General features: G+C 41.1%; 1 protein-coding gene across 2 annotated transcripts in view; it reads right to left on the bottom strand.

Moving 5' to 3' along the window:
* Nucleotides 1-8,539: 8,539 nt before the first annotated feature.
* The window catches only part of LOC114641990 (small integral membrane protein 11-like), a 51,344-nt gene continuing 34,220 nt past the window's right edge, over nucleotides 8,540-25,663 (bottom strand). Inside the window, exon 3 of one of the 2 annotated variants that reach the window (XM_028790996.2) lies at nucleotides 8,540-8,775. The gene's annotated coding sequence lies outside the window, so the exon portion shown is untranslated. Of the gene's footprint in view, nucleotides 8,776-9,030; nucleotides 9,284-25,663 lie in introns of those variants that run through there. The other variant, XM_028790995.2, reaches the window with a different exon arrangement.

Below are 25,663 nucleotides of genomic sequence, written 5' to 3' on the forward strand. Positions count from 1 at the left end.
GTGGGTCAATGATGGTCTGGGGAGACATATCCATGGGGGGACACACAGACCTCTTCAGGCTAGACAACTGCACCTTGAGTGCCATTAGGTATCGGGATGAAATCCTTGGACCCACAGTCAGACTCTATGCTGGTGCAGTGGGTCCTGGGTTCCTCTTGGTGCTCGACAATGCCCAGCGTCATGTGGCAAAGGTATGCAGGCAGTTCCTGGATGATGAAGGAATTGACACCACTGACAGGCCCCCACGCTCACTCGCGTGACCTGAATCCAATAGAACACCTCTGGGTGGGACATCGTTTCAGTCCATCTGACACCTCAGACTATCCAGGAGCTCAGTGATGCCCTGGTCCAGGTCTGGGAGGAGATCCCCAGGACACCATCCGTCATTTCATTAGGACGCTGTCAGGCATGCATACAAGCACGTGGGGGCCACATAAACTACTAAGTACAATTTGGAGTTGCCTGACACATCATTTTTTCCCTTTGATTTCCAGGGTGTCTTTGAATTCAGCCCTCTGTAGGTTGATCATTATCATTTCCATCAAACGATGTGGCATCCTTTCGTTCCTAACACATTACCATATCAGTAGAGCTAGCCATCAGGATTTTTTTCCCCATTGAGATCTGATGCGTTTTCAAAGTGTTCCTATATTTTTTTGAGCAGTTTATATAAAGTATATATTGTGGGAGACGGCCGGCTGTTTATCCCGGCCAACACCCCTAGGCCGCTAGATGGAGCCCTCCCTGTAGCATGGGAGTGCCCCGAAGACCAGCAGGGAATCATGGACAATGGAGTTTTTATTCCCGACCCTGCTGAACAAAGTGGGGCCCACCAGAGGACGCTACAGGGAGGCTCAAGGACTTATACATGCCCTATAGCCCGGAAGTTCGTCATGATCACATGACCAGAAGGAATGACGTGCTTCCGGGTTGAAGAAAAGGACTTTTAATCTGACCTGGAAGTGATAAGGAATCATGGACTGTATGATTGGAACCACTTCCAGGTCAGGGAATATAAAAGTACTGTGGGAAAGCCCAGACGCTGAGCTGAGCTGGGAGGAAGGGTGGCTAAGTGTCTGGGAGAGGAGGAGTGAATATTGTATTGGTGATTGATTATTGATTTATTGTATGTGTAGTGTGGAGTGGAGGTTGCTTAGTGCACAATATTATAATAAATATAAGAAGTATTATACTTTTACCTGGTGTTTGGCGTGGTATCTGAGGGTTCAAGGTAGCACTAGCGCCCCCTACTGTTACAATATGAAAGGTTTAAGGTTTCTTTATTTAGTCATGTTTACACAAGAAAACATGAAATTTGCCTTCTCAGTTGCATCTAATAACAGACAGAATGAAATAAAACAGACAAATAGAAACAAGAAAGGTTAAGGTAAGGAAGTTTGATAATACATATTTACACCAAAAAAAAAAAAGGTTACAGGATATATCTCAAAACCTTAATCATTATCTCCAATATTTCTTATTGAAAAGTCGTATGGCACTAGGAAGAAAGGAGTTTCTGGACCGATTTGTGTTGGTTTTCAAAGCAACTATCCTTCCTGATTTACTGAAGTTTAGTTCTACATGTAATGGATGTCTGTCATCAGTTGAGATGATTTCCAGTTTCTTTATCATTGCCCTCTGACACACACTAGACAAATCATCTACATCAGCCCTTTAGATCTTTTACATCACTTTAGCTGCATACTTCGTAATCTGCTGCTTTTTGAGTTTTGGTTTGTCAGACTATTAAACCAGGCAATGAACCTGAAAGTGATCACAGACTGGATCAGACTGCGATAAAAGGACAACATGAAGTCCTTGTCTACTTTAAATAGTTTTGAGTTTATGGAGGAGAAATAAGCGCTGGTTGCATTTAGAGAATATTTTTTTTGTATTTGTATTCCAGTTAAGATTGTTAACTAGGTAAGTTCATAAATATTTATATTCAGTCACTATTTCTACCTCCTCTCCCAGAACTACAATAGGTGAACATACAGATTTCTGTCTCTTAAAATCAAATATCATTTCTTTGGTCTTTTTTACATTCAGAGCGAGAGAGTTTTTATTGCACCAGTTTACCATACAGTCCACTTGATTTAGATAGTGGCTTTCATCCTCCCCAGATATGCGTCCTATGATCATGGTGTCATCAGCGTACTTGATAATAGAGCAGTGGTCATTATTCTGTCTCAGGTCACTTGTGTACAGAGTAAACAGTAATGGTGATAAGACGCACCCCTGCGGACTTCCTGTGTTTGAATGAATGACTATTAAAAAAGTGTCCTGTACTTTAACTGTCTGTGAACGGTTTAAAAGAAAGTTCTGAATCCATAGTGTAATATATATATATATAGCTGATGTCCGAGGTTCGACGCAGTGGAGTGTGTACACCTGATGAGCCCAGAATGAGGGCGAAGCACGTGTCGTGTACTCTTTGCATTTATTTGACAGTAAACTATTTCAACCATTCTATGATCTGCTGCTCACAAACTGAGGGCACCGTGGCGGATGTTAGCAGATTGCTGGCCAACCACAAGCGTTACCTGGTAGGTAACCACCCATACAATCAGATTGTGACACAGACTACGAATACCGTGAATGTAATTACCCCGATCTACATGCTGTCAAATAAAACTAACCACACGCCGTGGCGCAACGTTAGGGGCATCGCCTCTGGTGCTGACGTCCGAGGTTCGATTCCCGAGAGGGAGTGCAGTGGAGTGTGTACACCTGATGAGCCCAGAATGAGGGCGAAACACGTGTCGCGTACTCTTTGCATTTATTTGACAGTAAACTATTTCAACCATTCTATGATCTGCTCCTCACAAACTGAGGGCACCGTGGCGGATGTTAGCAGATTGCTGACCAACCACAAGCGTTACCTGGTAGGTAACCACCCATACAATCAGATTGTGACAGACTACGAATGCCGTGAAAATATATATATATATATATATATATATATATATATATATATATATATATATATATATATATATACACACACATATATACATACACACAGAGAGAGTCACATTTGGGCTTCTAAATTGGACAAAATAACAGGCAGGAGATAAGTGGGCAAAAAGACCTTTATTCTAGCACTTGAAGGATCAGTATTTGGCATATAAACAGCATTCGGGATTTTATTCAAACACACAGCAAACTTAACAACTTCTGAATTGTCTGCCTTATACCAGCAATCAGGGGGTGCTGAGCTGAAGGGAGACGGAAGCCGTGTCTGGAGCAGAGCAAGAGGCAGTCTGGAGTAGAGCACATAAGTGAGCTGACTTTAAAGCCTCCAGCCATCATGAGATAATTGTCTTTCATGCTGCTACTGTCTGCAGGTGATTCTGCACAAATAGACCTTAGTTATCTTTAGTTATTTCAGAATGTGCTTCATTCGTATTACATTGCTGTTTGAAAGAGTGTCTTCTCTGTGGCTAAATCAGCTTCAGAAAATCAAGGCACAGCATGATCACTAGATTTATATATATATATATATATATATATATAAGTATATCTATATTTACTGTATATGTGTGTGACACTGTACCTGCCAAATAATACAAAGAGTACACAACACGTGCTTGGCCCTGTGTCTGAGGTTTGATCCCTGAGATTGGAAGCAAAGGTGCGTATAACTAACGAGCCCCAATTAGGGTGAAACACACGTCCTGTACTCTTTGTATTATTTGGCAGGTACTTCATTGTGTATCTATGATCTGCTTCTCGCAACCGAGAGGATGTAGCAGATGTTTGCAGACTGGCTGACCAACCACAAGAGATACCTGGTAAGTGACCACCTGATAATCAGATTACGATTCGCACCTATGAATGTAACCAACTACATCATAAATGTCGTAAGTCGCCTTTTAATAAAGGCATCAGCCAAATGAGTAAATGTAATGGCTTTCAGGTGGCCCGATCTCCTTAAAATGACTGCTCTCCATTGCCGCATTCGATTGAACTCTGTTTGTGACATTGCACGTTTGACGTTTTTATAGGCACACCTACCGCTGGTCTTGAAGCTGCTCATTTCCATTTAAGGAATGCCAGCTCATGCTATAGTGGAAGCAGCCCTGGCTGATGCAACTTGTCAGCACTGTTACAATACAACAATAAAAGAAAAGGAATCGTAATGTATGAAAATGGCTTGTGATGGTGTGAAGTCTGCAATTCATAGACTTCAGCAGGTGCTGAGGATTTTCTCTGGTGATGCTCCCTGACAAGCCTTAGCAATATGTTGGGATCATTATTTTGTTGGAGGATGACATTCTGTCCAATTTGGTTGGAGGCATCAACTGGACCTTGAGCAGATCAGATGTTTCTACACACCTCAGAATTCACTGTGCCACTGCTGTTAGCAGTTCCACCATCAATGAAGAGAAGGGTGCCAGGACCTGTGGCAGCCATAACAACCCTACCAGCATGGTTAACAGATGAGGTGGACTGCTTTGGATCTTGGGCAGCTCCTTGTTATCTCCACACTTTGCTCTTGTCATCACTCTGATCGGGTTCATCTTTGTCTCGTCTGTCCACAGACCTTTTCCCAGAATTCTGTAGGCTCTTTGAAGTGTGCTCTCTGTATTTAAGTGCATGAGGTCTTCTGTTGATAGTCATCTATGACATACACACACACACATCAGCCCCATGAAGACTGTTTCTGGTCTGTCAGACAGGCATTTGAGGCTTTTCTTTACCACAGTGAGGATTCTTCTGTCACCACCAGTGGAGGTCTTCCTTGGCCTAACAGCCTCTTTATGATTACTGAGCTCACCAGTGCGTTCTTTCCTCTAAATGATATTCCAGCCAGTTGATTTTAGTCATTCTAAGGTTTAACTGATGTCTCTAATGCTTTTATTCATGTTTATCATCCTCATAGTGGCCTCTTTGACTTTCACTGGCACAGCTCTTGTTCTCAAGTTTAACAATGGCAACTACAGACTCCAGCGGGTAGAAACAAACCGAGGTATCTGATGAATAAATGAAACCCACCTGAGTGATCACAAACACCTGTGATGCCAACTGTCCCAAACATTATGGTGCCCTGAAATGGGAGGACCGTGTAGAAAAAAGTGGTGTCATTTCTACAGGGTGTGACCGAAATGTCTGCAGATCCCCCTTAAATGAAAGTCTGCGATGGACACTCCAATCACAAGGTTTGAATTGTTTGGTTTGTAATTTTAAACTGGGGAGCAGAGGAGTAAATCAAGGAAAACAGTGTCTTTGTCCCAAACATTATGGAGGACACTGTATAGAAAAATAAAGAATTGGGGCCAGCATTTTTTACAGTGGGGCCTACACAAACCAGGTGGCTATGGGATAGCTTAGGCTGAAAATTCAAATAATTGCTAAATTAATTTTTTTTGTTGTTTTTTTAAGCGTGAACTGATTTATGACCATGGCCATTAGATACACTCAGCCTCTGCTATCCTTAAATCAAGGATGTAAATTTTTTTCTGTATTCTACGGCAAGCTAGATTAATACTTAAAGATATCTCACAATGTTAAAATCATTTTGAGGCAACTCATCGACTTAAATAGTCCTTCCCAGTCGTCTCATCAGGCTATGCTAGCCTGCCCTCTAGTGGCATGAGAGAGATAAAAGCATTTGCATTCATTCCTGGGTTGTAGCTGTAGCACAGGGGTGGGCAAAGTCATTCCTGGAGGGCCACAGTGGCTGCAGGTTTTTGTTCGAATCCAGTTGCTTAATAGGAAGCACTTATTACTCAATAACACTTCTGCTTCATTTCAGTGGTCTCGCTCGTTAAGATTTTGAACCCTTACTGCTTATAAATAAAATGCATTATTACTATTATTATTATTTTAGTCTTAAACTGCTGTATTCTCAGTTGTTAATGGCCCCTTATTAGCAACTAGTTGTGTAACATGCTGTAAAAAGCCTGGGCTCCTAGAAACCATGGATTCTGGCACTTCAATCAATTAATCGCATCAGTTATGCATCAGTGGTTAAGCGAGACTCTCTTTCCTTGGCGGTTTTGTTTTGCTGATATGCTCGCCTCCATTGTCTATCAGCGGCTAAGCGAGTTTCTCTCTCATCGGAGGTTTTGTTTTGCTGATGTGCTCGCCTCGCTTGTGTATTAGTGGCTAAGTGAGTTTCTCTTTTCTCGGCGGTTTCACTTTGGTTGCGCTTCATGCTATACCCTCGCACTTCCGGGCCAGATAGACTGACACACACACTTCCACCCATAGACGTTTATATATTTGACTAACTGTGTAAGCCCGTGCTGTAAGAAGCCTGGGGTCCTAGAAACTATTATAATTGTCAGAAAAAAAAATGACATGTAGAGATGTGAGGTAATTGAAATGAACTACTCTGGGCATCTCTCTCCTAGGATGATTCGTTTTGCCGACATGCTCGCCTCTCTAGTGCATTAGCAGCAGGAGGAAAAGTAAAAGGGATACTGTTATACCAATGTTAGGGGCCATGCGACTTTGTCTTTCTTCTGAGGTTTCATTTTGCTGACGTGCTTGCCTTGCTTCTGTATTAGCGGCAGGAGAAAAAGTAAAAGGGATACCGTTTTGCCGATGTCAGCGGCTAAGCGACTTTGTCTTTCTTCAGAGGTTTCGTTTTGCTGATGTGCTCGCAAGCAAGTTTTCTGTTTCCTCGGAGGCAGAGCCGTTAACCCGACTCCACCTCTCACTTCCTGGCCGGACAGACACAAACACTTCCACGCATAGATGCTTATATATAAGATTCAAATGATAAAAGAAACCAGCATTTCTCCATTCAGCTTGTTTCCACTTACACCTGTGTGTACTCATCGTGCACGATCTGGTTTAATAAAATACTTAGAAGGAAAGTGAAGTGTAAACTTCAAGCACAGAGAATTACTCATCTAGTTTAGACTTCAAAGCATTTGTATGATATCCTTGGAAAGGAACAAAAAAAAATCTAGGATCTGACAATGACCCGACAGGGCAGAGTTAAAGCAGTAACAAACCATGAAATTAAATTATCGACAGGGATCATTTTCTAATTAAGCAACTGGGTTGGAACAAAAACCTGCAGCCACTGTGGCCCTCCAGGACTGACTTTGCTTACCCCTGCTTGCTGCACCTATTTCAGTGACAAACAGCGTTACTACCACCAGTACCTTCACACATTTACTCCAGTTTAAAGTCATGGGGGACCATGTTCTATCCCGGCAGCAATGGGAAGAAGGCAGGAGCAAAAAACAGCAGTAAAACAGGACAATATGTGCATAATAAATGAACAATGAATACAGTTCTTTGGGGAGGAATTCATTTTTTCTCACTTACTTCTCTTAATTAGGAAGGCATGGTTGGGATGAATGGTGTTTCCTTTCCCAGCCAGGAGGCCATTGTAATGCATGGACAGTTGAAGGCTACATCCCAGGGCAAAGATGGTCCCCAATTATGACATCATCTGCCTGATCGAGCTCCCATTTGGACACCTGCAGGGGGGCATGGGAGTTGTAGTCCCTATGTCATCTTGTTGGGCACCTTAGGTGCTAGTAGGTGATCTGCCATTGGAAGCCCCTAACATCTGCACAGGTTCCATCTGACCTGATTTTTGGTTTTGTCCATTGCTGGTGATGGACGTGTAGAGGGAGCTCTGTTATCACCAGTGTAATTTTATGCCTTTTTTTTTTTTTTAATATCATTCCAAGATATCCCGTATTTATTCATCCCAAAAGGTTCCACCTGACCGGAAGTTGCCACACTGGATCTACTCCTAGTCTTAGTCAGGCTAAGGTGAGTCAGGAATGGAGGAGAGTAAAGCTATCCCAGAGATGAGTTGAAGAGATATCCAAAACAGAACAGTGAAGGAGATGATGAAGAGTTATTGTGGGGTGAAGATGAGTGTAAAAGGTACATATGGAGAATGAAACAGTTTTTTGGACCTATAACTTGTGTTTGCAGAACTTGCCCCCTACAGATAAAAGTGTTTTTCTGTTTTTTTATCTTTCTGGGTCCGATTTTTTGACTCTCTTTTCAGGTTTTGATTCTTGGTTCACGGACCTTTTGTCCTTGAAACCTTTTAGTTTTTGTTTGGATCTCACTTTACTTATTTCATAAATCCAGTTATCTTTTGTTTATGCATTTTTTTAAATGCTTTCAAGCTATGACAGTGATGTCAGTCAAATAACCAGTCTGAGACTCTGTGTTGCAATGCACTTTGCTATTTTATAAATGGCAGTGGCCTCCCTGCCGACTAAGGATTCCTACTCTCACCAGGTCAGAAAGACCATCCTTCCATTTTCTTTTATAGTGGCGACCTGTCCGAGCAAATAAATCACCCTCTGGGAAGCCTGTCCATCCCCTGTAACATGCTCTATATATACATTAGAACAATCTGCACAAGAACAGGCCATTCAGCACAACAAAGCTCTCCGGTCCTATCCACTGAATTCTTCCAAATTAACATCACGTCAAGTTTTGAAAGACTTTTTCCAGTACTGCTAATTATATATGCTATATATACACATTATTTTATATATATATATATATATATATATATATATATATATATATATATAGTCAAAAATGAATGACAAAAAAGCCACAAACAGGTATGGGGCAGCCTCCCATGTACTTAAACCCAGATGCAAAATTGGTAAATTAATTGTACAGTCCAAAACAGAACTAACTGGGTGAAGCAAACATGGCAGTTTTAAAGCAAGGCAGAGAAAGTGATGTCATCAAGGTCGGGACCAAAACCTGAAGTGATGTCCTCGGGACACGAAGTGACGTCATCAGGGTCGGGCGAAATTTCCCAAAAATGTTCTGCAGAGGAAAGAGAGAAAGGATTAGTGCACTCTGCCACCCACTGGTCTGGTGTGGAATTACCCTCATTTGAGCCCTTTAGCTGCCCTTGAGCCCTATAGAGGTCACCAGGGGGAGTGCCAGCTCCCCAGCACCTGACACAACACAGGCTCAGACACAAGTTCTGCAAGCACGTGTGTGTCCCATATACTGAAGGTCTTTTGGAGAATAGTCTTGTGTTACTATAGTGATATAACAGACTTCCATGAGACAATGAGTAGTACAGGGGATTTTTATTATATGAGACGGATAGGAAATGACATGGATAATTGATAATGGCGTTGAAATGGTGAACCAGAGATGATAAGATGGGATGAAGGAGGAAGTGAGGTAATCGGGAGTAAGCCGGAAGTGAAGTCATCCAATGGAGTCATATCTTCAGCTCCCGGAAGAGGACTGTTTCTTAAAGTAATCGTTAATGGATTTTGTATGGAGTTTCGGAAGGTAAGTCTTTTAATCTTTGGTTTTCCTGGAGGGTAAGGGAGAGAGACATTAGCTCTGAATGCCAAACCCCCAACGAGCTGTATTCACGATGCGTCGTACCCATTGGCAGCCCCCTATTCACGCTTATATATATATATAAATAAATAAAAAAACCTTGGGACGTGACTTTTTGGAATGAATTCTCGCAAGACGGTGACTTTTGCCATGAGATTCTTACAAGTCACACCCTACTTACAACCATTTTCAAACAAGACCACGGTCATCTAACCTCTCAGTCATGTGAATGCTTTTGGCAGACACACTTCCTGCACTCTCAGCTCTTATAAATTTTATCAGGACAATAATTTTATACGTTCAAGATGATACATCAATGACTAAGCAAAGAAAGAGCAGCGCATCGAAAAGAGACCCAAACGCATTGGAGAGAAAAGAATGCAAAAAAGAACAACAATAATCTATGTGCAAATTCAGAAAATAAGGAAAGTAATAATCATTCTGGACCAGGTGGAATTCAAACCTAGCAGGTCCAAGCAGGGTCAGAAATAAAAGACAAAAAGTAGAAGACAAAGTAGAATAAATTTTAACAGGCGACAAGAAAGGTAATGTAGTATATATTCTGCGAATAACAGACACAAAAGGAGATCTTGATATGCCATTCTTATTAAAACGTTTACAGTTTCCCATTAGAATAGCTTTTGCTATGACAAATAATGAATCACAGGGTCAAATATTTGAAAAAGTTGGTTTATTTATTAGAGAGAGAATTGATATTCACTCATGGACAATTATACGTTGCGTTGTCACGATGTAAGTCCAAACACGGAATCAAAATCCAATGCAATCTTGAAGAAAAGTTAATTCCAAATATTGTTTTTACTGAAGTTTTAAAGGAAAAGTGAAAATAATGAATTTGCAACAATTCCCATGAAAATAACAATCTTTCCTCCCCCATACACGATAGGTTATGGTGGGGAAGGGCGCAAAGCACAAAATAAATAGATGAAAATGCTGCCCTGACTAAAGCACTGCCTATGGTGATCACCTCATTGCCAGCCCTAATATTTTTTAACGCATTAAACAGGCACATTAAATCGTAAAAAGGACATTGTTAACTGTCCCAGACCTAGTAACAACAAGTGTGTCTGGGCCATTTTATAATATTTTTGCAAAATAAGAAATATTTGATCTCTTTTCACACTTGCTTTGCTTCACTCGATGACATATCAAAGGCATGCAGGTGTAAAGGGGACAATTGCTTTTCGTTCTGACACTTTTCAGGAGGCAGACAGCAGTTTCTCAACGAGCCGTAAGGAGACCAACACAGTTGTCCACATCTGCCACCTTCTGACTGCAGTGAGCGAATCGTGCCTGGGTGTTAGGTAGCCTAAATAAGCTGAGAGAAAACCAAGTAAAGTAGCATGTAAAGTGCATACAATAAAGTGCATACATCATACTCATCACTTTTGAACATAAGAATATGTGAAATGTGACAAACGAGTGGGAGCCATTCAGCCCATCAAGCCTGCTTGTGCAGCAAATAGCTAAGATGTCCCAGTATCTTATCCAGATTCTTCTCAAAGGTTACCCAGGTTTCCTCTTCAACTCCATGTCTCGGTAATTTGTCCCACAAATTAGTCCCACAACTCTTTGTGTGCAGAAATGCTTCCTGTCTAACTCACTTGCCCTTATTTTCAACTGATGTCCCGAGTACATAATGCACCCTTAAGCTGAAAGAATGTTGGTGGATTGGCTTTATCAATGCCTTTGAGGAATTAAAATACCTGGATTACGTCCCCACGCAGTCTCCTCTGTTAGAGACTAAAGAGGTTTAATTCTCTGAGTCTTTCACAGTAGGACTTGTCCTTAAGTCCCATGATGCACTTGGTTGCTCTCCTCTGCCCAGCTTCAACTGCTGTTGTGTCTTTCTTGTACTGTGTTGACAAGAACTGCTCACAATACTCCAGATGTGGTCTCACTTGTGCATTTTAAAGTGTGACCCTTGACTTAAATTTAACAGCTTTTCTGATATAACCTCACATTTTATTTGCCTTTTTAATCATTTCTGCTCACTGCTTAGTTGATGAAAATGCTGTGTCAGCATAAATCCCTTAATCCTTCTCAGTGGTTGCTTTCTGTATGACATTTTGTATTTATCATCTCCCATCTTGTATTTATAACTGATGCTCCTTTTGCCCCTGTGTAGCACTTTACACTTTTTTACATTCAACTCCTTGTTCCAGGTGGTCACCCAGTTCTGAAGCTTTTCTGAGCCTTTTTGAATTCTTTTTGCTGCCTCCTCAGTGTCTGCCATCCCTCCAAATTTTCCCATCATCCATGAATGTGACAAGTTTACTAATGATACCAGAATCAATTTTGTTAATATGCAGTCATATGAAAAAGTTTGGGAACCCCTCTCAAGCCTGCATAATAATTTACTCTACTTTCAGCAAAAAAGATAACAGTGGTATGTCTTTCATTTCTTTCAAGAATGATTTTTAGTGAAGCAGTATTTAGTTGTATGAAATTAAATCAAATGTGAAAAACTGGCTGTGCACAAATGTGGGTCCCCTTGTCATCCTGCTGATTTGAATGAATGTCACTGCTCAATGCTGATTACTTGCACCACCAAATTGGTTGGATTAGCTTGATAAGCCTTGAACTTCATAGACAATCATGGTAGGTATTTAAGGTGGTCAATTGCAAGTTGTGCTTCCCTTAGACTCTCCTCTGAAGAGTGACAGCATGGGATCCTGACTGCAACTCTCAAAAGATCTGAAAACAGATTGTTCAGTCTGATGGTTTAGGGGAAGGCTACAAAAAGCGATCTCAGAGGTTTAAACTGTCTGTTTCAACTGTAAGGAATGGAATCAGGAAATGGAAGGCCACAGGCACAGTTGCTATTAAACCCAGCAGGTCTGGCAGGCCAAGAAAAATACAGGAGCAGCATATGAGCAGGATTGTGAGAATGGTTACAGACAACCCACAGATCACCTCCAAAGACCTGCAAAAACATCTTGCTGCAGATGGTGTATCTGTACATCGTTCTACAATTCAGCGCAATTTGCACAAAGAACATCTATATGGCAGGGTGATGAGAAAGAAGCCCTTTCAAATTTGGTGGAGGTTCCATCATGCTGTGAGGCTGTGTGGCTAGTTCAGGGACTGAGGCCCTTGTTAAAGTCGAGGGTCAGATGAATTCAACCCAATATCAACAAATTCTTCAGGATAATGTTCAAGCATCAGTCACAAAGTTGAAGTTACGCAGGGGTTGGATATTCCAACAAGACAATGACCCAAAACACAGTTCAAAATCTACAAAGGCATTCATGCAGAGGGAGAAGTACAATGTTCTGGAATGACCATCACAGTCCCCTGACGTGAATATCATTGAAAATCTATGGGATGATTTGAAGCAGGCTGTCCATGCTCGGCAGCCATCACATTGAACTGGAGAGATTTTGTATGGAAGAATGGTCAAAAATACCTCCATCCAGAATCCAGATACTCATCAAAGGCTATAGAAGTCAGCATCTAGAGGCTGTTATATTTGCAAAAGGAGGCTCAACTAAGTATTGATGTCATATCTCTGTTGGGGTGCCCAAATTTATGCACCTGTCTAAATTTTGTTATGATGCATATTGCATATTTTCTGTTAATCCAATAAACTTAATGTGACTGCTGAAATACTACTGTTTCCATAAGGCATGCAATATACACTGCCTGGCCAAAAAAAAGTCGCCACCAATTAAAAAGGTCACACACTCTAATATTTTGTTGGGCCGCCTTTAGCTTTGATTACGGCACGCATTTGCTGTGGCATTGTTTCGATAAGCTTCTGCAATGTCACAAGATTTAGTTCCATCCAGTGTTGCATTAATTTTTCACCAAGATCTTGCATGATGGGGGCATCACTTCATCTGCCTCTCTTCTTTCCCTGATGCGCCCATCACTCTGGAACAGGGTAAATCTGGACTCACCAGACCACATGACCTTCTTCCATTGCTCCAGAGTCCAATCTTTATGCACCCTAGCAAATTGAAGCCTTTTTTTCCGGTTTGCCTCACTGATTAGTGGTTTTCTTACAGTTACACAGCTGTTCAGTCCCAATCCCTTGAGATCCCTTTGCATTGTACGTGTGGAAATGCTCTTACTTTCACTGTTAAACATAGACCTGAGTTCTACTGTTTTTTCTTCGAGTTGATTTCACCAAATGTTTAAGTGATTGCCAATCACGATCATTCAGGATTTTTTTCCGGCCACATTTCTTCCTCGAAGACGATGGGTCCACACTATCTTTCCAGTTTTTAATAATGCGTTGGACAGTTCTTAACCCAATTTTAGTAGTTTCTGCAATCTCCTTAGATGTTTTCTCTGCTTGATGCATGCCAATGATTTGACCCTTCTCAAACAGACTAACATCTTTTCTATGACCATGAGATGTGTCTTTCGACATGGTTGTTTAAGAAATGAGAAGCAACTCATTGCACCAGTTGGGGTTAAATAACTTGTTGCCAGCTGAAAGATAATCACCCATGCAGTAATTATCCAATAGGAGGCTCGTACCTATTTGCTTAGTTAAATCCAGGTGGCGACTTTTGTTTTGGCCAGGCAGTGTATATTCAAAGGAAGTTGCTACTTTGAAAGCTGAGCCAATGATAAACAAAAATCCAAAGAATTAAGAGGTGTTCCCAAACTTTTTCATATGACTGTACATCAGAAAAAGGAATGAGGGTCCAAGGAGAGAACCCCGAGTGACTCCACTGATGCCCTCACTCCATTCTCCTATAATCTGTTCTCTTTGTCTCCTGCAGGTAAACCACCTAGAGATCCAGTTTTGTAAGTCACCTCTGCTGCCTACAGTTAATTGAGGTTTAATTTGTTTGTCACGTCAACAGGATTGCATTTGCCTACTTGAAGAAAGGAGCCATCGTTTCTAAATTCTAATATGTTTCTAATATGTTGTGTACGGATTGGTCAGAGTTGCTTCTCCCATCAAGTTCTCTTTTATAAATCTTGTGATGGACGGCCATGGCCCCTACGTGGCCAGGACGCCAATAGAGTAGAAGGACCGGGGAACAGGGTATTGGTGAGGCAATACCTCCCCCGGGACATTAGAGGGCAGCCCTCCTGGGAGGCTGTGGCACCACAGATTCCCTTAGAGCATTCTGGGAGCTGGAGTTTGGTGCAGCCCTGTTGGGTTCCGTGAGGGCCGCCAGGAGGAGCTGTAGAGCCCTATAAAGGACCTCCTGCACACCTGGGAGGTCAGGTAATACTGATGAGCCACCTGGAGCACTCCCAGGACCTGAATAAGAGGAGCCACCTCACTCCATTTGGGGATCCAGAGTCGGGAGGAAGAAGACAAAGCCTGAGGAGGAGTGGAGGGAGAAGGACGGTGTGTTAAGAAGGGACTGTGTGTTGCAGTGTTGGTGATTTGTGCACAGTGTGATTAATTGTAAATGAACTGGGTGTTGTGTTGAACCTGTGTCCTGCCTGTGTGTGTCTCGGTTCGGGGGCCTGTACGCGCCCTAGTGGCTCACAATCTCGAATATTGTGTTGGAAGAAAAAATTTTGAGCCTCTTTTTGTGCATACACAAAGTTCATAAATATGAACCCCTGGACAGAGCAGCAGCACTCACACTCACTTTCATGTTAGGGCAGTTTGGGACTAAAGATTACACGAATCAACACCTCTTTGTGGATGTGGGAGGAGAACTGGAGTACTGGAAGAAAAAAAGAAATCAAGCAGGCACAAGGAGAACATGCAAACTCTATACAGACATGAGTAGGTGCAGAATCATTTATTTTTTTTTTTTTTTTTTTTTTTTTTTTTAAACTCAACAAAATTTCAAAAGGGAAAACAGACTAGATACACAACCAACAAAATACTAATATAATAAAAATCAAGTAATCATCCCTCTGTGTTCTCTCCAAAAGGAACACCTGCGTCTACCCGCACCTGTGTTTGTTGGTCAAAGCCATTGCGGAGGCAATTTATCTCTTTGGCCATTGTCTGTCAGCATGCAGGGCTGCGAGACCAAACTGAGATAGGACGCAGTTAATCGCCAAGACAAACATGGAGCACTATTTGTCCTTAACAGGCCAAGATAGCGCAAGACAAGTCAACAGAAAATAATTTGTGCTCTTCCAACGCCAATGTTCGCTTTCAATTCAGTGTAATATGCTGTGATGTCATGGATTGGATTATTTGAACAGCATGCTGGGCTGGTAAGGCTGGCACCTCCAAACATCACCGTCTCAGCTTTGAGAATAAGGTACGCAGATTACTCAGATGTCCAGTTTGAAGCGCATCCTCTTTACTCATAAGCACAAGGTAGGTATCGGGACACACTGGGATGGGGGGGTGGGCTCTGTCTCCACTGAGCTGGGGGTATTCAACTGAACTTTGGACCACCTCTGAATGGGTGAGTTGTTGCCAAGTGACATACTGCCACATATGGAGTTGTGCTTCTTTCCACAAGTCAGCTCTCAGTCTGTGGAGGACCGTAGGATGACTCAACTGAGACGAATGAGCATCTTGGAGGTCTAACTACACTAGCAGATCCAAACAACTACAGGTAAGTAAGCTTGACCTGCATACTGGCTAAATTAGCAAAAGGATCATCATTACAGGAGTATCACACGCCAAGGAAAAGTGCATACAGTAAGTGAGCAGGCCCAGAGATGGGGAGGCCATGTTTCACTGCTGTGCTAGCGTTCTACGAGAAAGCGACCAAAGCATACAATAAAATAGGAGCGCATGAGTTATGTATTTGGATTTCAGAAGGATTAGCTTGTGTGCAAGCTAAAAGAAGTGGACATTCAAGTCACAGTGACTGGACCAAGGTACAGTAAATGTGGCTCAGACACGGGAACAAAGGATTACTGTGAGGGGAACTTTAGCGGAATTTGGACATGCTGATTCAGCGATGGGGCCACTGCTCTTTTTAATCTATGAGGAATGTTCAAAAAGTTTCTGCACTTTTTGTTTAACTCTATTTATTAAGAATTTCAAAAACAAATTACATCATTTTTCTACATAGTCACCTTCCTTGGCAATGCAATTTTCTCAGCGTCGTACCAACTTTTTAATGCCCAATTACTTCTCTTTCCACCTTCACTGTTTCCAACGAAAATATAAAAGTGCAGAAACTTTTTGAACGTCTTTCGTATATAAGAAGATAAATATAAAAAACTGGTTTAAGTGTGCAGGTGATACCAAGATAGGTGGATTGGCAGATAATCTCCAAGCCACGGAATCATCACAGAGGGCATTGGACAGCATACAGGCTTGTGGCCGATGAAAATTAAATGTCAGTAAATGTAAAGTATTACACGTAGGAAGGACAAATGTTAGGTTTGAATACAGAGTGGGTGGTCTTGATACGGAGATGGGCTATGATGGACTAGGACTGACTATCTTATGTGTGTCATGATTAGACACAACACTCATTACAACAGCACATACTGGGGTTAAGTGTTCTTGGTTATAAGATTTGCCAAGCTGCTTCTCTTGACGCAACATGCGACCAGCTAGAATCAGTAAAGACGGGCATCTGAGGTCAGCGCAGGCCAAAAGTGTGAAAGCAAGGCGCATGTCCTGTCATGGGTAAAACATTGACTAATGGAAGAATTTAGAAGAAAGCTAAAGCCTCCTCTCCTCCCATAGATGACAGGTTATAGTGGGGAAGAGTGCAATACAAAAAATAAAGAGATGAAAATGCTGCCCTGCCTGAGGTGATCGCCTCCTTGCCAGCCATAATTATTTTTTTATCGTATTAACCAGGCCACATTAATTGCAAAAATGAACGTGTTAACTTTCCCAGGATTAGCACCAACAAATGTGTTCAGGCCATTTTAGAATATTTTTGCAAAATAAGCGATATTTGGTACCTTTTCATACTTGTTTTGCTTCACTCAATGAAGTAGCAAAGGCATGCAGGTGCACAGGGGACAATTGCTTTTCATTTTGTCACTTTTCAGGAGGCAGATGGCAGTTTTTCAATGAGCTGTAAGAGGAGCAACAAATTTGTCCACGTCTGCCGCCTTCTGTCCGCAGGGAGTGAATCATGCCTAGGTTTTAGGTAGCCTATATAAACTGAGATAAAAGCAAGTAAATAGCATTTAAGGTGCACACAATAAAGTGCATACGCCATACTCAGCACTTTTGAACATAACAAATGGGACAAATGAGTGGAAGCCATTCAGTCCAACCGGCCTGCTTTTCTAGCTAATAGCTAAGCTGTCCTAATATCTCATTCAGATTCCTTTTAAAGGTTATCCAAGTTTCTGCTTCAACTCCACATCTTGGTAGTTTGTTCCAGAGACCCACAAAGTCCCCTTTGTGTAAAGAAGTGCTTATTAAAAAGGCGTTTTATAAAAAAAAAAATGGGATCAGACTAAGAAAAAAAAACAATCCAATATTTAAAAACTAAATTTTGACATTAAATAAAATATTCTTTTGTTTTTCTTTTTATCCTTTTGTTGAACAGTCTATATTAAAATTGATTAAAGCATCAGAATTAAAAGCTTTTAAAAACCACTAAATATTTAAATTAAGGTCAAAATTGAAATCCACTTTTTTTTGTACACCACACATACTTTCATTTTTATTGAATGAGTATGAATTGTGGAATTGCAACGGCAAATTTAGAACACATGGAGGGTGCTGTCCAAATTCACTCTCTCTGCGCTCTCGCCGCTAGAAATGTAACGTTCTTTCTTAGCCAAATATGCACCTTACCTACCTGTATGTGTGTGTGTAAAGAATGCTGATTAGATATGAAACATAACCAGTAGTCAATGTGCATGCTGCCAATTGAATAGTGAATAAGCTACTCTTTTGGGTTCATATATTTGTAACTCTGACTCTGAAGGAGTCCATACCTCACCAGCAATGAACCTCACCGCACGTCACTGTAGTGGACTCATTACGGTTTGCATTCAGACAGTGCAAAGAAGCAAATGAGAAAGCTAAATGGGATGTTAGACTATATAGTGCTTCCTGCTGTGTGGTGTACAAGGCTAGGGGTTTATACCTAAGCTATATAACACACTGGTGAGGCCTCACCTGCAGTGCTGTGTGCAGTTTGGGTCTCCATATTACAAAAAAAAAAAAAGACATAACAGTACTAGAGAAAACTCAAGGGAGAACGAAAATTTCATTGAAAATGGTGCCGTGGTGACATCCATTTTAGAACCCGCTGAATCCAAACACAGGGTCACGGGGGTCTGCTGGAGCCAATCCCAACCAACACAGGGCACAAGGCAGGAACCAATCCCGGGCAGGGTGCCAACCCACCGCAGGACACACACAAACACACCCACACACCAAGCACACACTAGGGCCAATTTAGAATCGCCAATCCACCTAACCTGCATGTCTTTGGAATGTGGGAGGAAACCAGAGCGCCCGGAGCAAACCCACGCTGACACGGGGAGAACATGCAAACTCCACGCAGGGAGGACCCGGGAATCGAACCCAGGTCCCCAGGTCTCCCAACTGCGAGGCAGCAGCGCTACCCACTGCGCCACCGTGCCGCCCCGTGGTGACATTATTGTAATAATAATGAAATTATTCTAAATACCACAAAAGTAAACTAGAATCACACACAGACATCAGACACAAATCAAAATCACTTACACTCAGGCTGGGCCAATCAGGAATTAACCAATTAATCTGTTTAATAATTAATGACTACATTCATTAATTAAAGGATTAGGTATAACTAATCAGCCAATTCAGCTGAATTAAATACTTCAAGTTTGCATTGTCTGATATTCACTTAGGGTCAATAATTCATGTAAAATGCACATCTTTTAGGTTTTGAAGGGAAGATCATTACATAAAACAACGCCACCAGTATGGAGATCAGTGCTCCATCGAAAGACCCGAGCAAAGATTTTCAGTTACTTCACCCTGTGATCGTGGCTTAATATTATGCAATACAATTATCTCTTTATATGTAAAAAATGTTATGTATTACAGAAAGCACCTAACAATGTACTTTTAAGTGACGTTTATTTAAACTATTCAAGTTCATACATTTCTTTATTCATGGAGGTGAACGCATAGAGTGGATTCAGAACACATCCAGACCCCCTTCACTTTCTCCACCCTTTATTGTGCTGCAGGTTTAAATTTTAAATGGATAAATGAGTCATCTTTGCCATTCAATCTTCTATCAATAACCAATAATAACAAAATAGAAACATTTTCAGGAAAGTTTGCAAATTTATGAACAATCAAAAACTGCAATCATTCATTCATAGAAGTAGTCAGACTCTTAATTCAGTACTTTGTAAAAGCTCCTTTGGCAGTAACTAACTGAGTACTCTTGGGTAAGTCTCTACAAGCTTTGTTCATCTGACAGTTAATCCCATTCTTCCTGGAAGACCCTCTCAAGCTCCCGGGTGTCTTAGTGTATATAAACTGCCATCTTCAGGTCTCTCCACAGATGTTCTTTGTATTTTGCATCTGGGTTTTTGCTGGGCCACAAAAGTCACTCTAAGGTTGTCTTGGCTGTATGTGTCAGGACATTTCCATGCTGAACGGTGACCTGTCATCCCAGTCTGAGGTGGTGTGCTCTCTTAAACAAGCTTTTTTTAAGGATCTCTCTGTACTTGGCTGTATTCAACCTTTCCTCAATTCTGACCAGTCTCCATGTCCCTGACACTGAGAAACACCCCCATAGCATGATGGGCCACCACCATATGAACAGTGCCTGATCTTTAACAAACATAGTACTTGGAGTTCTTTCCAAAAATGTTTTTGTCTCAGCATATCAGAAAATCAGCCTTTTATTCAAGAGTCGCTTCCATCTAACTGCTCTATCATAAACACCTGATTGGAAGGATGCTGTTGAGACGGTCATTATTCCAACAAGTTGTCCCACCTCAGCAAAGAACTCCTGAAGCTCTGGCAGAGTGATTGATGGGTTCTTGATCACCTCCCTGGCCAAGGCCATTCTGACCTGGTTATGAAGTGTGGCCAACTTTAAGGAAGAGTCCTGGTGGTACCAAGCTTCTTCCATTTCAAGCCTACAGGAGGTCCTTTTTTTGTAATCATATTTGGTTTCTGCTTTGAACCCTCTTGAACAAGGATTTAAAACTTAGTTTGGTTTTATTGGTCTTTTGTTTTGCACTTTTCTCCCTTGTAGGTGTGGGCAGGCTATAGGCCTGCTTGTTGAGTTTGGGACCGGGCTACCTCAGCTGGTGAGATCTCCTGTGTTGGAGCGAATCTGGGGTGAAAAGCAGGCCTAGCGGGTTGTTTTATTTTTTTCTTTTTTGAGGTCTCCATCCCTTTTTGAACGGTAGGATCATAACAGACTGGCATTGTAGTTAAGGTTTAGTACTTTAAACCCTGAGATTGTGGGTTCAAATCCCTTAACTGACAGTGTGTGACCATGAGCGAGTCACCAGACCTGCCCGTGTTCCAATTGGAAAACAAAAATGTAAATATTTGTATCTCAGATGTTGTAAGTTGTCCCGGATAAAGGCGTCAGCCCAATAAGTAAATATAATCTTTAGAGAAGTTTATTTAGCAAAAGATTTGTAAAAACGGAAAAAAGAAGCAGAATGTGGTCTCAAAAATCCAAAAATAATTCAAACCAAGATCAGAATCCAAAGAGGCAGGGCCGTCTTAACAGCATTATAGGCCCCTGGGCAAAACAGTGCACTGTGGGCCACTACCTATACAACCACTCAGTAAGTCATAACATACATAGATTAGCATGGGGCCCCTATGCTCGTGAATCTCCCGGGCAACTGCCCAGTGTGCCCATGCGTTAAGACGGCCCTGCAAAGAGATTATCCATAAAGAAGCTGAAAGTGTCTTTCGACATCAAACTACGCAACTAGGGTGCACAGCTCACTCAAATTACATAAATGAAGGCTACAACAGAAAATTGATGGAAGCATCATGTAGTATGGGGTGGGCTTCACTTGCTAGAGGTGCAGTAGTACATAATGCGTGCTGTGCGCTTTTAGAGTGTTTTGGGGTGACGCTCATGATAAACAATTCCACAATCTACGTCTAATGCGTGTTGGTTCTTAGCATTCAATGTCAAAAATTCAAACATCTAAATAGGGAGACTTGTTTTTTTTTTTTTTGGAAAAGTATATCTCCGTATTATATTGAAGTTTTCTTTTGTGCCTGCATAATTCAGCCTTGACCCCTCCCCTCCACCCTGCTCGCTGAATCGTTACTCCTACTGTGTAGAAAGGCAAAATTATCTGTTCAAGAATGTCGAACTTTAGATTTTGCTAGAAGTGGCAAGAGCTGATAATTTTTTTTTTCCAACATTTTTTATCAAAAAAAAAAAAAAAAAAAATGCTGACTATAATAAAAAATAAGAACAAAGAATCATGCAATAAACGAGAAAGAGAAAAAGATCCAGAAAATATGTAAACAGAAATGCAAAAAAGCAATGTTTATATAATGTATGTTAGAGGATAACTATTGTTTTTAACGAGGAGTTAATGTAATTTAATTTTACCGTTTATTACATTTTACTGTTTTATTATTCATTGGTATTTAAAATGGACCGTTGTAGTGAAATACTCAATTAACTGATTTTCTACATATCTTTATATATAATACGCTACCGTGGCTGTTCACTTTGTCTGTCCAGAATTTTAAATCACCTGTAGCTTGCAAACTGTTTGACCTATTGACCTGAAATTTGGTACACATATACTACGTGACGTCTACTATCCGCTTTTGGGGTGATGATTGACCTCCAAGGTTATTCCTCTTTTTATTTTTATTTTATTGTAGAATCAACTCTCGCCAGCGGCCAGCAGGGTGGCCATGCGGTGCATGCGTACGGATGCCGTTCTCATTCCCTACCACCTTCGCCATGACTTCCCCTACCTCTTCGTATCTTAAATCATTCTTGAGGCAGATTGAAGACTAAGTACCAGCTTACGTGAAAAATGAAAGAAAACGTACTAGGTAATTGCAACACAAACACTGACTTAGTCAGTTTTAACGCAAAAAGATGCCCACGAAAGAAGAGAAGAATCGGGCCGCTAGGGTGGAGAAAAGAAGAGCTGCTCAGGAAGCAGCAAGCGCATCAACCTCTGAGCAAATGAATGATAAACGTACAGAGAAAGAGGATGAAAACTAGGAATGCTCAAGTGAAGTGTATTCACTGCACGTTATTGTGCAGTGCATCGTTACTGGTCTATAATAACTAACAACCAAACCACCTTCCTCCCACGCCCCGCATACTCTTCTATATACCATCTCTTTATAAATCACTTTCTCTAATGCAGGAGTGCCCCGACACGCTTCGTGCAGCTGACCCATGAGATAGCAGGCACCCAGCGCCTGCCTCCCGGGGTTGGCAGGCTTAGAGATTGGGGGCCCTAGAACACAATGAATCAATCTTACAAATGAATGATCTCAGATCTCAACACAATCCACCCGCCCTGCCATTCATTTCAATTTATTTTTATTGCTGTTTTCCAGCTCCCAAGTTGGCATCTTGAAGATGATGGCAACATCACTAGACAGCAGAACTACAAAATACGAGATCTCCTTCTCCCCACCTTCTGTGGTAGGAACTCTCGCCCAACAAGTGAAAAAAACAAAAGAGCTGGCAGGAATCACCTTCTACATAGTGGCATTTATCTGTCTTTTTGGCCTTGTCAAAGGATATCTAATTTTCCAAAGCATCATGAAGGGAACGGGACAACTAATGTGGGTGAAGAAACTCAAAGAAACTCTAGACCTGCCTGAAAAGGCTTCCAGTAAGTCAGCTACACCTAAAGAGTTGGGTTTGAAAGTCGTCGTTAGCTCTGCGGTGAAAAGCTGCACTATCAGGGACGCCTGCTTAGTGATCCACAATGAAGCTGCCGCCATAACTGAGGAGTTTGAGAAAAGCGAAGGGCTTTACCTCCATCTTTCTAGACCTGAACACAAAGGTATCAATGGTGTTCAGCCTGCTGCAGTCAATCACATAGCTTCTGAGAGTAATGTGCCATGACGAGCCACTCAAAACTGGACGTTGAATTAAGAAGTCAAATATTAATTTAACTCTTGACAACACTGAGACCTACTGGCTCTGCTCTGGACTTCTTACTCTCAGCTTGGCCCCAGCTAAATCACTCAAACTGACAAAGCTCCTTTAGTTAAAAAAATAGACAGAAATAAATGTGTAGCAATGCCACAAATTAGACCTGTCTGGTTTTCTTTTCTCCTACCATTGGCAATCTCTGCATTATTACGTTTTACAGTTATAAAGTGGTTTCAGAAAGTACTCGGACCACTTCATTTTTCTGCACACTTCATTGTGTTATAGATTCGATTCCAAATGGATACTTTTGCCATATTTGCCAGTCAATCTACACTCACTAACCCATAATGACAAAGTGAAAACGTATTTAACAGAAAGGTTTACAAATGTATTAAAATGAAAAACTCAAATCTCACATTCATTTAAGGTTTAAGACTCCTTGCTGTGGAACTCCAAATTGTAGTCAGGGGCATCCTGTTTGCCTTGATTCTGCTTGAGATGTGTCTAGAACTTGACTGGAGCCCACCCTAAACCTAATTTCATTTAGAAAGGCACATGTGTACCTGTGTATAGAATGTCTCAATTCACACTGCGGGTCAGGACAAAAAACAATCTATGAAGTCCAACAAACTCTCTAGAGCCCCATGATCAAATAGCGGTGAGCCATAGATCAGGGTGAGGGGATGTTATTAAAAACGCAATGGTCACTCTAAGAGAGCTTCAGATGTTCTCTGGTGAGATGGGAAATTCTGTCAGGTCAACCATCTCAGCATCTGCATCATCGAGGAGTTTATGATGAGAGAGGGTAGACGGATGTAATTCTTCAGTTACAGACGTAGGACAATTTAAAGGACTCTGAGAGCAGAAGAAAAAGATTTTATGGTCTGATGAGACAAAAAAAAAAACAAACTCTTTGGACAGAACTCCAAGCACTAGGCACTGCTCATCACATGCCTAATCTTTATTTTATTTTAAGACATGGCAGTTATGAAGAGGGCCAGTGTCAAATCAAAAAATCAGGAGTGGTCTCCCCTAGACTCTCTCGTATACTTAGATATGGGGATGGATATTTGAGGAGTAAAATGCAAGACAATGATTATAATTTTTATATTATGCACATTAAAGAACCATCAACAACAAATCAAATTAATATTGAACAATTACTATAAAAGTAAAGCTGAATAAATCGGACTCTGCATCTGCACGAATAAAAGGTAAAATAACACTTTCGGTTAACAGAAATAGCCCAAAAGTTGATAGAAATCTACATTTTGTACTTGTAAGCAAAATTTGGTTGACCTGAGTGAAAGCGTACGCAAGTTATTGTGTTTACATACACACACAGACATAATTTCAAAAATAGCATTTTCAGACTCAGGGAGGTCAAAAACGTTGAGATTCATCAAAATCTCGACATCGAATCTTTGAACAATTGTAATACTTTCCTTATAAAAGAAAGTAAAAGTACAAAGGTACGTATCATACAAATGTTAGCAAAAAACCTCTTCTCCCCCAGAAGAGTGCACACCAAGGAATGAAGTTAAAAAGCTTCTTTGAGACCTTTAAATCAAAGCTTAACATTTTTAATACATTACATCAGGGATCTGCAATGTTGGTCATAGAATGCCATAGTGACTGCAAGTTTTTGTTCCAAATGGAATTAGAAACTAATCCTTGCCAATAACAGATCTTATTAAACTTTGTCAATAGGCTTTTCATTCTGCCATGTCAGGTCATTCTTGTATCAAGATCCCCCCCTACCCCTCTCCAAGGATATGATCCAATTTATTTGATGCCTGAAGCAAATGTGTAATTCTCTATCTTTCTCTATTCTTCTCTCCTCAGTTTCCTTCAACATATTTTATTAAATCAGATCATTCACAATGAATACACAGATATGTTAAAGAAAATTAGTTAAATAAGGAACTGCTCGTTTCTTTGTTATTTGTAAATTATTGGTAATCGGGAGCAATTAACAGTGAATGTAGCTTCTCAGGCCTAAAATAAGCAAATAAGGGTGGGCAATCTTATCAACCAAGACAATGAAAATAAAGTAGAAAAATGTTATACATCAATAACAATAATTGACTTCTTGTTAAGAAATTTAGTTGGAACAAAACTCTGTAGCCACCATGGCCCTCCAGGACCAAATCTGCCTACCCCTGAATTACGTGGATAGGTAGCAGCATGGTGATGATGCAGGCTCTAGCGTCCTGCAGCTGCTTGTCGTCTGTGTGGAGTCTGCACGTTTTTTCTCTTCATGTAGATCAGTGATGATCTCACATATCAGGGGTGTGCGTCTGTGTGCTAGCTTGACTGATAATTTCCTACTGGCCCAGTGCAAGCATGCATGCATCTTGGTATAGGCCCTGCAACAAATTTGCACC

Source organism: Erpetoichthys calabaricus, chromosome 4 (genome assembly GCF_900747795.2).
Source record: "Erpetoichthys calabaricus chromosome 4, fErpCal1.3, whole genome shotgun sequence".
NCBI lineage: Eukaryota > Metazoa > Chordata > Cladistia > Polypteriformes > Polypteridae > Erpetoichthys > Erpetoichthys calabaricus.